We start from the raw sequence: 15,564 nt of genomic DNA, 5'->3' as shown, positions 1-15,564 counted from the left end.
ATCACCTTCAGCAGCTTGGATGTGGGGGTGGGGGGGAGGGCTGTATGCAGCTGGGCATGGGCAGGCTGGGTGGATACCCCTTTCCCCTCCCCCAGCAGTTGGGCCCTAGGTGCAGGAAGGCCTGGAGTCAGGTAGCCAGGGACTCCCTTTCGGGCTGGGCTGATGGAGACAGATCTGTGGGCCCAGGGGCTAGAGGGGCTATTATATTATGATAACAAATCACTCTGCTGATTGGAACTTAATTACGTCTCTTTTATCTTGGTGACAGTCAGGCACCTGGGCGCAAGGCAGGCTGGAGGGGGGACTTCAGCCCCTGGGGATGAATGAAGCTGAGCCCTCCCCCTCCCTTTGCCTCTGCCCCAGAGGAAGCCACCATTGCCCCCCCCTCCCCCTCTTCGAACTAAGACAAAGGGTCTTCTGCCGTGGAGAATCAGAGAGGCCTGGGCAGATGGACTGGAGGGGTCTGTTCAGCTCTGCCCAGCTGAACTCCCCAAAGTGACCTCAGTCAAACTCTGGGACCAGCCATGTGGAACCTCAGCCCTGGAGTGAGAAAACATGTCCCCCCAAACCTCTCAGCTGCTTACCACTGGGTAGTCTTGCCACCTAGTATCATATTCCAGGGACCAGTAGGTAGGTAGGCACGGGCAGCCTGTGGGTGTCAGCCTTTGGACAGGGTAGTGGGCTCCCATGGTCTCATGAGACTATCACATGGCAAAATGGGCCAGAAACTGGGCAACCCTGCAGAGTGGTTGGGAAGCTGTACCACCCACAGGCCAAGCACACCTCATAGATTTTTCTGGATTTTTTTTTTTAATACAGAGAGAGAGAGAGAGAGAGAGGTGGGGGGGGGAGGGAGAGGGAGGGAGAGAGAGGGAGAGAGAGAGAGAGAGAGAGAGAATATAATACTGATGCTTCCTTCAGTGTGGTAGGGGCTGGGTTTGAAACTGGGCCGCACGCATGGCAAAGCAGCACGCTATCCAAGTGAGCTATTTGCAAGCCTTAGAATGGTTTTGATTCTTGAGTGTTTTTTTTTTTTTTGATTCTTGATCTTTTATTGCAGGAACAAATGAGTACTCATATTCTGGGGCTCCTGGAAATCCTGGGGCAGTTGTCCTTCCCAGGGAGAATAGTAACTGATGACCCCAGTGTGACAGAGGGCCTGGGGACTTCCCTTACCTTCTCTGGCCCCTTTGGACTGAGGCTGCTCTTAAAGTTATTGTTATTTTTTAATTGTTTTTGTTTTTTATTATTTTTAATATATTTTTCTTTTTTAATATTTATTTATTTATTCCCTTTTGTTGCTCTTGTTGTTTTATTGTTGTAGTTATTAATGTTGTTGTTATTGATGTCGTTGTTTTTGGATAGTACAGAGAGAAATGGAGAGAGGAGGGGAAGACAGAGAGGGGAGAGAAAGATAGACACTTGCAGACCTGCTTTACCGCTTGTGAAACAACTCTCCTGCAGGTGAGGAGCCTGGGGCTCCAATCAGTATCCTTCTGCCAGTCCTGGCGCTTTGCACCACATGCACTTAGTCTGCTGCACTACTGCCCAACTCCCAATGTTTTTATTTTAAAACATTTCATTTATTTTATTTGAGAGAGAGAGACTGAAAGGTAGACACAGAGAGAGACCAGAGCACTGCTCATCTCTGGCTGATGGTGGCTGAGGACTGAACCTGGGACCTTGGAGCCTCAGGTATGATGAGTCTTTTGCAGACCTATTATGCTGTCTCTCCATCCCCTGTCATTTATTTTATTATTGTTGTGATAGAGACACAGAGAGTAATAGGGCAAGAGGGAAGAATGAGAGAGGGAGAGGAGGGGAGAGAGAGAGATGCCTATAGCCTGCTTTACCATTTATGAAAATTCCCCCTACAAGTGGGGACTGGGTGTTTGAACCTGGGTCCTCAAGTATGGTAACATGTATGCTTTACCAGTTGCGCCACCACCAGACCCCTCTGGGGATTCTTTTGCCCCCAAATTAGAGACCTTGGGGCCAAGGGCCTGTCAGCACCTGGAGGTGCGGTTACAGTCCCAGTGAAGGGGTGTGAATAGTCCCCCACTTCCCCTAGAGCCAGCAGAGGGGTCTTGCTGCTGTGCTTTCTGGTGGCAGCACTGGACAACCCCACAGAGTCAGCGCTGTGTCCTGGCAGGCTGCTGAGTCAGCAAGAAGGGTGATCCATCAGCCTGCATGATGGCAGCCATTGAGAAGGATGTCGGGTGGGGGGGGTCTGGGCCTCTGTTCCCACCCAGTTCCCAGCAGGGGGTGGACCAGCCCTATGTGGAGGGAGGGCAGGCTGGATTTGGAATCTGGTTCTGCTCTGAGTATGCATGGGGCATGCATGTGAACCTGAGCACTTGCCCTGCAGGGGTGAGTCATCTCTGCACCTTGCAGATGGGAGCCTGCTTGCAAGGCTGATGTGCATATAGGCCTGCAGGCTCCTTGGGGACCTTGGAGCCTTTGGAGACCTGCCTTGCAGACTGTCTGAACATTTGAAGGTCCACTCAGGAACCACAGATTCCAGAGGCCCAGAGGGCATGTCTCTGAGCTTGACAGGGAACCCTAGACCTGTCAGTCATCACCAGCCAGGGCCCAGCCTCAGCCTGTCATTTGAGCTGGTGTCACAAGCTTGCTTGACTCACAGGGTTCCCAAAGCCTGATGCCCTCATCATCACGCCAGCCTTCATGTAAGGGAGGGAGGATATGCTGATCTGAGAGGCAGAGCTGAAAGAAAGAGAAGAGGAAGGTAGAGAAAGGGGGAGAGAGGAGTCCTTTGGTCTCCCCTGTGATGCGAGGCTCTGAGAGGAATGGCTCTGGAGTGTGGACATGCCTTGGCACTTCAGATGGGGCTGGCTGAGTGGCCCCAGCACACAGTTCAGCATCTTCCTAGGGTCTTGGGAAGGTCTTGGGGGGAGTTGTCTGGGAGTTTGAGGTGGGGATGCTGTTTTTCCCTGCTCAGTCCAAGCTCTCCGAGACACCACTCTGCCCTGGAGGAAGAGTGTTCATTGTAGGGACTCCGGGGGTCAAAGGTGAGTGGGGCTGGATCCTGATGCCCAGGCCTGAGGTTAGAGGAACAGCTGGGCCTTCACCTCTCTGATTAGGGTTGCCAGCAGTCCAGCCTTGTCTCTGCATGACCTCCCTGTTCACCTAACTGCCAGGGATACCACTCTCAAACCTCCCCCCCCCCCAACTCCAAATACCTGCTCCTGGGGCAGGAGAGGGCTCCTCTTCAACTTGACACAGGTGTCATCTGTGCACTCATGGTCGCCTGTGCCACACTGGAGATCTAAAGTACACTGGCCCTGCAAATGAATGAATGAAAGAATTAATTAATTAATTAATTAATTAATGATCAGAGGAGCATGCTGAGGACTGGGCCGTGCTTCTCCCTGTGTGCGCTCACTCTGTCCCCTCTTGGGCCAGATCCTCATGGTCCCATGTCATGTTCCCTGAGGTCCCCCCTCAAGAAGCCTGTCCACATCATTCCCAGCACTCCCGAACCCCCCACCACTGCCTCTGCTCTGAGAAACTTCCAAGACTGGTTCCCAGGAGTAGACCACAGTGTGACCTAGTCCCATTCCAATGAGGCAGTGATGTCCTTTTTGGGAGAGCAGGGTGCACCTTGTCCCACCCACTCAGGAAGCTTTTACTGTGAGCTGATCTGGGCTGAGGATGCCACCACTATGGGTCTGTGCTTAGCAGGTTCTCTATTAGCGATTGTGCATGTATGTCTTCAAAGCCAAGCCCATCAGTTCACGCTGTGGTGGGAATCATGTGAGATGTGGAAAGCCTTCCACCCTGCACCCTGGTGGAGACCGTACCTACATGCATCTCTGTCAGGGTCTGCTCAGGAGTCCTGGGAGAAAGCCTGGGGGCATGAGTGCATGCAAACAGAGCTGGACAGGTGAATGGAGTTCCCATGCATCAGACAAAGGTGCTCCCTGAAACAGAGTTACAGGGGCACACAGGCAGGGTCTGGGCACCTGGGCAGGACAGTGAGAAGATAGCTGCTTCCAGGGCAGGGGTCTTGCCAACTGGGAAAGAGCAGGTCCTCCAGGGGCCCCAAATCTAGCTTGTGCAGCCCCAGCCCTCCGCCAGGGCCACCTCTACCCAGGAGTGTCCACCTCCCCATTATCTCCACTCAGTACTCACTGCTCAGACGGCAGCCCTCAGCCAGCACCGCCCCCGGGAGCAGAGTGGAAACAGATGTGCGTATTCACACATGGAAATGTGCATGGCTGAGGCTGCTGTGCTGTCACACTCAGACCTTGGTTTCTAGGAGATGACAGTGGGTGTGGGGAGAAGGGCGACATCCATTTCAAGGCTGGAGCAGTGTGTTTGAAGCGCTCTCTAAGCAGCAGCAGAAGAGACAATGAAATGCCATTTCTCAACAAGTTCCCAAGGGCCTTTATTTTATTTTATTATCTTTATTTAGTTATTAGATAGAGATTGTCAGAATGGAGAGAAAGGGGAAGATAGAGAGGGAGAGACATAGAAACACCTGGAGCACTGCTTTCCCTCTGCAGGTGGTGACCAGGGGTTTGAACCCAAGTCCTTTTGCACTTTAATGTGTGTGCCACCACCTGGGCCCCCACAGGGCTGGGCATCTCATCTCACCTCCTGTTGGCCGCTCCTGGTTTGAGTCAGGGAGCATTTTCCTGAGAAGACCAGGAGACAGTGGGCACACAAATGCTGGTGACTTGTGGTCCCTTCTCTTTGTAGAGAGCTCATTCTGTATGGACTCACACCCTGCTTCTGTACCCCCCACCCCACACACACATATGGCCCCCAAAGAGTGAACTCAGGGTGGGGAGGAATCTTGGAGGGAGGTGTCACCTTTGCCCTGGTCCTGAGCTAACGGGATCACAGCCAGAGGAGCCAAGCAGGTGAGCGACACTAGACAAGAGAGGGGAGAGAAGTGTATTTGATCCATGGTGTTTATAGCATGTGCCCAGCCACCTCTGGAACCCTAGCCCTGGCTGGAAATGGAGCTTCCGAATGTTTCTCCAGGGATAGCTTTCACAAACACCTGATCCCAGTGGCCATGACCCTGAGAGAGGGAGGTGGACCATCTGAGTGCAGGAACCTGGCTCCCATCTCTCATGTGGTGACTGCTTCCTGGAGGGGCCATGCCTGTGGCCAGAGCTGAAGACCAGCTGGAACCAGGCCTAGTCTGGGGGTTGAGAGGGGAGGAGGCCTTCCTGCCAGGATGACCACCAGGAGCTCTGCATGACCCTCCTGGACTTGAGCCCTGCCTCCTTCCAAACAGGCCAAGCAGCTCCACCCTGGATCATTTTAGAATGGGGTTCACCTTGCAGGTTAAAGAAAGGACTGCAGACCTGTGGGCAGCCCCTTGCTCGCCCAGGAAAAATCTGGACCATGACTGCCATTCCCTTGCCAGCCCAGCCTGTCCTTCACTTCTTTTGCTTCTTTGGGAGGTGGGTGGGGAAGGCACATCTAAAGATGGAGGTGGTTACCCCTCAGGCTTGTAGAATCACTGCTCCAGACCAAAATTTTTAGATAGGAAGAGAGAGGCAGAGACAAAGAGATAGATAGTTAGATAGATAGATAGATAGATAGATAGGGAGTGAGAGAGAGAGAGACCCAAGCTTCCCCAGTGCAATGGGGACCAGGTTTGAACTTGGAAAGGCATGAAATCTTAGGACTGTGCTAGCCAGTGTTTCCCAGAGTCACAGAACTGGTGTGTGTGTGTGTGTGTGTGTGTGTGTGTGTGTGTGTGTGTTAGTGTGCACTTATTATCAGAAGTCAGCTTGTCCAGGGTGAGGGTAGATAGCATAATGGTTATGCAAAGAGTCTCTCAAGCCTGAGGTTCCGAAGTCACAGGTTCAATCCTCCACACCACCACAAGGCAGAGCTAAGCAGTGCTCTGGTAGGAAAAAAAAAAGTAATAGTAAATAAAATAGAATCTTTAAGAAAGGAAGGGAGGGAGGAAGGAAGGAAGGAAGGAAGGAAGGAAGGAAAGAAGGAAGAAAGGAGAGATCTGCTTGTCCAATGATGAGGGCTGGCAAATCGCAACCTGTGGTGTGGGCTCTCAGGAGGAAACCTCCAGTGATCCTGTTGGGGAATCTCCAGGGGAGGCCTTGCTTTTGTTCCAGGCAAGCCTTTGAGTGACTGAGACCCTTCACACTGGAAACAGCAGTCTGCTAATTCAGCCCTTGGATTCAGATGCAAATCTCCAGAAACATTCTGGCAACTACACCCAGATCAGATCAGTGGGATCAAATATCTGGTCACCCAGTGGCCTAGTCAAGATGACACATGAACTATCAGGAGCCAGGAGATAGCTCACCCAGTGTGTGTGTGTGTGTGTGTGTGTGTGTGTGTGTGTGTGTGCGCCTTGTCGTACGTGTAGCTCAGGTTCAAGCCCCAGAACCATATGGGAATGACCTGAGAAAGCTCCAGTGCTATCTCCCTTCCATTCTCTATCTGAAATAAAAAGAATGAGAGAATTAGCATGAGAGGAATGGGATTGCCCATATTCAAGATCCCTGAGTTGCAGGAGAAGGAAAAAAATAATAAAAGCATTCATTCTAAGGCATCTATCTGCCTGTGTCCCCTATTCAAGGCACCCTCCCCACAGCCCAGCTTTCTCTACTCAGTAATGATGCTCTAACATGCACTGAATGCACTTACCTGGACGGACTCATGGACTCTGTTTCCATAATGACAATGGGGTGGGGGTGGGGGGCTCTGTGCACCTGCTGGGAGCACTTCTGTCAATACACTGTGCCCCTTTCCCTCATGTCTGTGAAAACTCAGCCTGATGCTGAATACCACTAAGCAGATGCTGACTCTTTGTGGGGAGGCTGGTCCCCACACCCCTTGAGGGCAGAGGCCTCCCAGCAAACCAGCCAGGCAGCTGCTGCCAAAGGAGCAGTCTGTTTGCTTCCCTGCTCCAGTTCCCCTCTACCCACCACCACCTAGCCTGTGGCAGACCTCCCAATATTGTCCCTATCTCCTTGAGGAGGTCTATCTACACATCTGCTCCCTCACCTCCACCTGGCCTCCAGAGCATCTTCTAAATGTTGACTCTCCTCCAGTACCTTTCTGTAATTCCCAGTACCCTCGAATTCTACCATGTAACCTACCCAGCCCTGTGTGACCTGGCTGTTCCTCTCCTACACCCAGTTCCAGCTCTGCCCCCCAGCTAGCCAGGACCATTGACTGCTCATGAAGGGCTATATTCTTGGGGCCTCTGGAGCCCCCTTTCCTGCATACCTGACCAGCCTTGTTCATTCTTTTGGCTTGGTACTTCTGCTGAAAAGACTGTTCTGGCTCCTCAGGCTGCAAAGGGGCGGTTCTAATACATAGGTCGTGACCTTGTACTGTGAGCAGCAAGCTGGATACACAGCCCAGGGAAGGCACCCAGAAGAAACAGAAGTGTCACGGCAGCCCTGCCCAGGGAGCTGGGTGCTGGGTGCTTCTGTCTCAAAGTTCTGTAGGGTTGGAGGGGCTGGGCTGGGTTGCTGACCTACTGAGCTCCAGTCAGCCCTTAATGTTTCTGCAAAAGATGAATGCAGCCCTGTCAGCAAGGCCCCGGGCTCCCATGAGACACAGGCTTTGTTACCTACTAGGTTTCTCCTGGAGCTGAGGTCTGAATGTGTCCCCAGGGACATCTTGGGCTGGGGTATGGAGATGGACAACCTCCTATGCAGTGACAAGGAGCAGGAGGTGGACCCCCACCCCCAAGCCACTTCTCACCAGCCCTGGGCTCTACCACTCAGAAACCAACCACCAAAAGAAACTTTGTTTGTTTGTTTGTTTATTTTCACCAGAGCACTGCTCATCTCTCGCTTATGGTGGTGCAGGGAATGGAACTGAGGTCCTTGGAGCCTCAGGAATTAGTCTCTTTGCATAACTGCTATGCTGTTACCCCCACTCCAACCACTGACAGAACCCATGCTATGCAGTTTTCACTATGTTGCTTCAGGGATCTGTGCCCCACACCTGAGGGCAGTAGCCGCCTGCAGCAGGCCCTTCTCAGACCACTTTTGGGACACCCCATCCTCCAGAGGATGCCCAGTCTATCCTGAAGGTGGTTCTGCGCCCCTCTGGATGCAGTTCCAGGCTAAGTGGGAGGATCTCTGGGGATGACAGGTTCAGGTACAAACCCTGCCCCATCACCACCAGTCACATGACAACTGGAAGCCTCCATCAGAGGCCTGAAACTGAGTGTCCTTGGACTGAGTGACACACTGTGTGGCTTCAAATAAAGTCCCCAGGGGCCAGGTGGTAATGCACCTCGCTAAGTGCACATATTACTGTGTGCAAGAGCCTGGGCTCAAGACTCCATCCCCACCTGCAGGGGGAAGCTTCATGAACGGTGAAGAAGGTCTACAGGTGTCTCTCTATCCCCCTTCTCCCTTGATTTCTCTGTTTTATCAAATAAAATTAAGTTAAAAATATTATAAAACAAAACAACCAAAAACAAATCAAGTAAAAAAATCAGGTGTCACAAAGCCATGGGGTCATGTCTGGAAGGCCTTTCCTTGCCTCTTGGGCTGCCAGACCTTGGGTGACTCAAGCTGTGTGGCTCCATGGGCCCCTGCTCTAGATGCCACCATCCCCTGCCTGTCTCTGCTTTCACACAACAGGGTGTGTGCAGGGTGAGTTCACCCTTCGATCATATCAGCACACAACAATCAGGCCACACTGCAAGGGGCTGGGGGCTGTGTGGGCAGCAACACTTGAGCTCTAACTGGTAATGCCGAGGCTGTCCCTGGGTGGCTGGTGACTCGACCTGCTGGTGTTGGGGTGCCCAGCAACATGTACACTTGGGGAGCACTACCTCTGGGGGGCTCTGACCCTTTTGCAGCATTGGGGTGAAATCCCAGCATTCTAACTTTGCTAGGCCAGCTGGGTGCCTTTCCTGACCTGCTCCCCTTGCCCCTGCCCCAGTCGCATTAGGCCTGCAGCTGGGGTAGGGGAGAGATATGGCTGCATCTGTATGGGGTTGATGGGTGTCTCAGCACCCAGACAGCTGAGGGTTTGAGGGTATAAAAGTTAATGGGGAGGATGCATGCAGTGGCAAACCTAGTAGAACACACGTTATCATGCGCAGGGACCAGGGTTTAAGCCCCTGATTCCCACCGTCACAAGCTTTTAAGCAGTGCTGCAAGTGTCTCTCTTTCTCTGTCTCCCATTCCCCTCTCACTTTCTCTCTGTCTCTGTCCAATACATAGACAAATAATATATAAATAATAATAATATTTATATTTATAGCTAGTGGGAGGGTAAGGGGCAGGGTCTGGGACCCTGGCAGAGAGTGCTATTTGTTGGTGAATCTTCCCACAGTCACCCCATTGATTTCAACCTCCCCCTCCCCTGCCCAGCCTGGGGCCCCCTTTTATCTTTGCTGCTCAAGGTCCCAAGGTCCCGGGGGAAGGCGCAGACAAAGGCCTGATGCAGCATCATTTTTCTCCCCTTCCCCCTCCAGCCCACCCCTTTCTTCCTTTTAGAATGGGCTTTAATAGGGTCACACCAAGATGGATGGCCCCAGCCCTGGGACAGAGGCAGCCTGGACTCCAGCTCCCAGGGCTACCAGGAGGGGGTGTCACACCCGGGAGCTGTAGGTGGCATGTCCAATGCCTGCCTTGGGGTCTGCTCTGCTGTGTGTTGGGGGGGCACAGTACTGGGGGACCTCATTGCACATTGAGTCCTCAGCTTTATTTCACCTGCTTCTGTGTCCCCTGATCCTGCCTCTCCAGCATTGGAAGGGATGGATTATGGACCCAGGGTCAGTCCTAATGTGTGTATGTGTGTGTGGGGGGAGCAGGCAGAGGGAACCTTCAAACCTGCTCTCACCCTGGCTAGGAGGACAAGACCTGGTTGGCATCTAGCATCTCAGAATGAGCCTATTTGTTTTGTCAGGAACAGACTAGTTGACTTGCCATTTTCGCCTGTTTACCAGTGGGTTCATCTAGTGAGTTCTTTTTTATGTAAGAACTGCCACCAATTCCAGCCTATGTGAACTCATAAGCTCTCCTACAATCTTGGGATGTGGAGGCATCCTGAACGACAGAAGAGGACACTGGGTAGCTTCCTATCCCAGCTCCAGGGATCAAACACCCCCAGGGGAGCTCAAAACTCCCACCCCTCAGCCATGGACTCTCTTCTGAAAGCTATCAGCATGACAGCTGCCCAAGAAGCCCCTGAGGGGCTGAGGGGATCTCCTTCCTCTTCTTCCTTCTCTTCTTCCTCTTTTTCTTCTTCTCCCTAATTTTCTTCTTCTTCTCCTTTATCTTTCCTTCCTATTTATTCTTTTCCTTCTCTTCCTCTTTCTCTTCCTCCCTTTCCTCCTTCTTTCTTTCCCCTTCTCCTCCTTCCTCCTACTTTTTTTGGTGTTACCAGGGCTTCACCACTCAGAACCAAATTTTTTTTACCCAGAGAGAAAAAGAGAGAGAGAGAGATGGAGGGACAGAGGGTGGAGGGAAAGACGCCCACAGTTCTTCCTACTACGCTGGGAACTGGTCTCGAATGTGCACCACACACATGACCGAACAGGCACATTCCCAGATGAGCTACCCCGTACCTGTGGGTGCTTCCAGTGGGGTCAGTGGGGACGCAAGAATTGAATTCCAGCCCGTGATGTAAAGTCATATACTGTGCTATCACTGTGTAAGAAATTACCCTGTAGCACATGACAGACATAAACAGCAATAACCACTGAAAATTGCCCAGAATACTTTTGGGTCAGGATTGTGGGAGAAGGTGAGCCAAGTAGATCTGGCCTGGAATCTCTCAGGATGCTGCAGGTGAGATGAAGGCATGACTTGATGGGGACTTCTATGGATGAGCACACATTGCTGATGAACTCAGTGCTCCTACAACAGGGACCTGGGCTCCTCCCCACATGCGTGTCTCCATGTGCTGCTTGAGCATCCTCACAACAAGGTGGCCGGCTTCCCAGAGCCATTGGGGCAGGAGGGAGCAGGCAAAGCTACCAGGTCTGCTATGACCCAGCATCCAAGTCATTCCCCAACACATCCACAGTGATGGTGACACAGGCTAGTTCTACACAGCATGGGATGGGGTGACCACATTAGGAAGTGGACACCAGGAGGAGGTCACAGGGGCATCTGAGAGGCAACTCCTTACTGCACAGAGTCGTGAAGTTTACACCTCAATCCAAGCTCTCTCTGGAGCAGAGGAGGGCGGCCTCTGCAACCCCTTTGATATTGCTGTTTTCAGTCCTTCCAAATAAATTGATGATAATTCACTGTGATTACTCAGTGCTGTGTGGAGCCTGGGGAGCATCTCCCTGCCTGAGGCAATATTTTTAAGGCTGCCTGACGCCATCTCTTTATGAGGCAGAAAGACTGGCTGGCCTGAGTTCTGGTGGCACAGATGTGCTCGTACCTGCCCTGCCTCGTGCACGGTGGCTCACATGTTGACAGAAGCAGGAGATGATGTCATGGGTGCTCGGGGTTCAAAGGAAGCCAGTGGCATCATAGTAGAGAGGTCCTGAATCTCCCCTTAGCTCCACAGGGCTCTGTGTCTAAAGAAACCCTCACCTGGCACTTTGTTTTGTTTTAAGATTTTATTTATTAATGAGAAAGATAAGAGGAGAGAGAAAGAACCAGACATCACTCTGGCACATGTGCTGCTGGGGAATCGAACTCAGGACCTCATGCTTGACAGTCCAAAGCTTTACCACTGCGCCACCTCCCGGACCACTGCCTGGCACTTTGGAGGGATGTGCAGGACTGGTCACAAGCCCCTGTCATGAATCACTCTAAGGGCAATGAGTCATGGCCCCTGTCAGGTCTCCTTGCCCCCAGGCCCCTTTGTCACTGGACTGGATCATATCCTTCCACCTTTGTCTTCAAGTCTAGGGCAGTGAAAAAGTCTTCACCGAGAATAGTACTATTCCACTGCCTGTGAAACTTCTCTTGGCTTGATGCTCCTGTGTGGTGACTAGGGAGTTTGGGTTTTTGTACATGACAAGGTGTGTGCTCTACTGGGTGTATCTCCCATTTCCACAAACATTCCTTCCTTCCTTCCTTCCTGTCCTGTCCTTCTCTCCCTCCTTCTTTCTTTCTTCCTTTCTATCTTTTCTAAGCACTCTTCAACTGAGCTGGGGAAATAGCATAACAGGCAAAAAGCCTTTCATGCCTGAGGCATCAAAGGTCTCAGGTTCATTGCCCAGCACTACCATAAGCCAGAGATGAGCAGTGCTTTGGTATAAATTGAAAATTAAAATAAATAAATAGAAAGACAGACTCTAAACTCTCTTCAAAGTACTGTGTGACAACCCCAACTTTGGGAACATTGACGGGTACCCATCTGAAGGGGAAAATGGTAAAAGAGAGTTGACAGATTGACCCAGCTCTTCTAGACAATTCTGAGTCTGTATACAAGTAAATTGGGTCTTGACCAGCACTGTGGGCAGCAAGAATAGAAAAAGGAAAAAGGCTGTCAAAAAAGAAATGCACACTGGGGACCAGGCAGTAGCGCCTCTAGTAAAGTGCTCAAGGACCCGGGTTGAAGCCTCTGATCCCCACCTGCAGGGGGAAAGCTTCATGAGTGGTGAAGCAGGGCTGCAAGTGTCTCTCTCTCTCTCTCTCTCCCTCATCCTTCCCTCTCAATTTCTCTCTGTCTCTATCCAATAATAAATAAATATTTTTTAAAAAAGAAATATACACTGAACTCCCAAGAAGACCCCAAGCAAGAGCTGTCAGTACAGCTCAGATGGAGGGTTGGTCCTTCCCCGGACTCACAGGAACCTGGCAGAAGGTCCCTTTCCCAGGATTTGGGGTCAAGGGCAGATGTCACCTGAGAGTCACAGAGTGGGCTGGGGAAGGCATCCATCCAAGGAGTTCAGTCCCAGGCTGGACCCAGGGAAGCCATTGAAAATGCAAATGTGACAGCTAGGGAGGCCTGAGCTGGCAAACTGGGCAGTTGGAGTTGCACAAGAAGGGCATGAGATGGTGAGTGAAATATGGCCTCTAGATGCATGTTCATATCCACAGAAAATGAGGTCGGGGAGCTGAGTATCGGGCATGGTGATCTCTTCATGCTAGCATCATTGCGGTTTTTATTTTGCTTACATCCTTCCTTTTTCTATCTTTTCTTCAGAATTGTTCACATCTGTTTCTTAAAAAAAAAAAAAAAAAAAAAAGGGAGTCGGGCTGTAGTACAGCGGGCTAAGCGCAGGTGGCGCAAAGCACAAAGACCGGCATAAGGATCCCAGTTCGAGCCCAGGCTCCCCACCTGCAGGGGAGTCGCTTCACAGGCGGTGAAGCAGGTCTGCAGGTGTCTGTCTTTCTCTCCTCCTCTCTATCTTCCCCTCCCTCTCTCCATTTCTCTCTGTCCTATCCAACAACAACAACAACAATAATAACTACAACAATAAAAAAAAAAAAAAACAAGGGCAACAAAAGGGAATAAATAAATAAAATAAAATAAATTAAAAAAAAAGATGTATTGGGACTGGGCTGTGGTGCACTGGGTTGAGTACATAGTTGCCATGTGCAAGGATCCAGGTTCAAGGTCCTAGTCCCCACCTGCAGGGGTAAAGCTTTGTGAGTGGTGAAACATGTCTGAAGATGTTTCTCTGTCTCTCTCCCTTTCTATCTCCCCTGTCTCCTTAATGTCTCTCTATTTCTATCCAGATAAATAAATATTTTAAGAAGGATACATTAAAAAATGTTTGTTTTTTTACATGATATTGATTGAGTTTCATATAATCAAAGGGAAGAGAGAGAGATCAGAGCACCACTCCAAGTACAGCAGCTCTAAGGATCAAACCCAGAACTTTAGGCATGCAGGTCCCATGCTTTACCAGTTGTGTTATCTTTCTAGCTGCTGCCTTTGTTTCTTTAAGAAGGCAACAATGGGGAGATTAGGGAGATGGCTTGGAGACAGAGAATAGGCCTGTCATGCATGTGGCCCTTGGTTCAATCTAAGGCATCACATGTGCCAAGTGAGACTCTGGTTCCCTCTCTCTCTCTCTCTCTCTCTCTCTCTCCTGTTGGTAAGTAGATACAATTTTTAAAAATGAGAAAGACGAAAGAAGTTGAACTTCATGGGTGAAGAAATGGGGCTTTGGCCTGTTCTTTCAAAAATAAAATAAAAAATGGGCTGGGGCAGTGGCTCAGCAGTACAGCTCATGTGTAAGGCCCTGGATTTGTTCCCTGGTGATACTTTATAGAAAAAAGGAAGTGAGTTCAAATTTTGTGCTCCATGGGACCATTTGCATGTAGAGGACACTTCAGGTCACCTGCATGTGTGATGACGAGGTCTCACTTCAACACATACATATTCACATGCATGGCACTCTACAGTTTCTACCTCCTCACCTCCATAGAACTGGTCCTGGCCAGCCAGGCCTGTGTCACCATATGACTGTGGCAGGTCCCTAGGCCTTCCAGCATCCATGTGCTCTTTCTGCCAACAGGGTCACTGTGCATGGGGAAGGGACAGGGTGCTGGTGTAGGGATGCCAATTGCACAGAGTCTCCAATCCTTCTGGGCTAGGCTGGTATCAGCTGGAGCCATGGTGGGGACACTGGCAGAGCAGCAAGTCGCCAGGACATGACCCCTTATCAAGTGTCTAAAGTCTTGGAAGAAGAAAAGAAAGGAAGGAGGGAAGGAGGGAGGGAGGGAAGGAAAAAGGAATAAAGGAGGGAAGAAAGAAAAAAGAAGGGAGAGAGGGAGGAAGGAATAAAGAAGGGAAGAAAGAGAAAGAAGGAAAGAAAGAGAGGAAGAGGAGGGAGAAAGGGAGGAAGAAAGGAGGAAGGGATGGAAGGAAGAAAGAAAAAGAGAGAAAGAAAGGAAGGAAGGAAGAAAGAAAGAAAGAGGGAAGGAGGGAAGAAAGATAAAGGAAGAAAGGCAGATAGATATAATGGACAGGCAGGCAAATGCTACATGGGAATGAAGGCATCAAGGAGGCAGCTAGGAACGGAGGGATGTCAGGGCCAGCTAACACCAGTCAAAGTCTGAGACACAGTCAAGAAGCTTCCAGAGTGGACTAGAAAGGAAACACAAGTAGGGAGCTGAGAGAGATGAAGATGGGTGCTCTCCCATCTACGGGTTTCCCTACCCCCAGCACTCCAGCATGCCCGCAACCCAGCATCCCACTGCGTGTATGAGGGCTGAGAGGGGGACTTGCTGCCTGTTCTATGCCCAAACCCCTCAGGCCCTCTCCTGCTCTTCCTTCATTCAGTGTGGATCCCTAAACTGAGAACATGCTTCCTTCTCTCTTCAGCCACGCTGAGACTATGCTGCCTCTCTTCCCTAAATTTAGGCTGGGGGGGGAGGGGAGGGGGCAAGTCTGAGTGGCCCCAGTGAGGCTTGGTCTGCACTTACAGAGGAGTCCTCTCCCTGTTCTCCTAGCTAGCCTCCCCTCTTCTTTGGGGATTCTGAGCATCAGTTAAGGTTTGGAAGAAGGGTGTCACAGCCCCCCACCATCCATGCCCGTTTCCATCTGCTGCTGTCCCTGGTACCCAGTTACCCAAGTGCCCTGTAACAGCCAAGCCCCACAAGACAGGTCCTGCTCTTTCACCTTGAGTGGTCACTGTCGATAATATCCTATTAAAAGTTG

At 51.0% G+C, this 15,564-nt stretch overlaps 2 long non-coding RNA genes across 2 annotated transcripts in view; both read right to left on the bottom strand.

Moving 5' to 3' along the window:
- The window catches only part of LOC132540859 (uncharacterized), a 234,429-nt gene that overhangs the window by 82,705 nt on the left and 136,160 nt on the right, over window positions 1-15,564 (bottom strand). The window lies entirely within an intron of this gene.
- Window positions 1-15,564, bottom strand: part of LOC132540860 (uncharacterized) — a 34,200-nt gene that overhangs the window by 6,249 nt on the left and 12,387 nt on the right. The window contains exons 2-5 of the long non-coding RNA XR_009551984.1: window positions 4,837-4,896; window positions 4,153-4,350; window positions 3,822-3,941; window positions 3,201-3,302 (exon numbers count right to left, since the gene is read on the bottom strand). This is a non-coding gene — a long non-coding RNA (uncharacterized LOC132540860). The remainder of the gene's footprint in view (window positions 1-3,200; window positions 3,303-3,821; window positions 3,942-4,152; window positions 4,351-4,836; window positions 4,897-15,564) is intronic.

This window comes from Erinaceus europaeus, chromosome 10 (genome assembly GCF_950295315.1).
Source record: "Erinaceus europaeus chromosome 10, mEriEur2.1, whole genome shotgun sequence".
NCBI classification, from domain to species: Eukaryota; Metazoa; Chordata; class Mammalia; order Eulipotyphla; family Erinaceidae; genus Erinaceus; species Erinaceus europaeus.
Note: the sequence above shows the minus strand (reverse complement) of the source record. Positions and strands in the feature narration are given on the sequence as shown.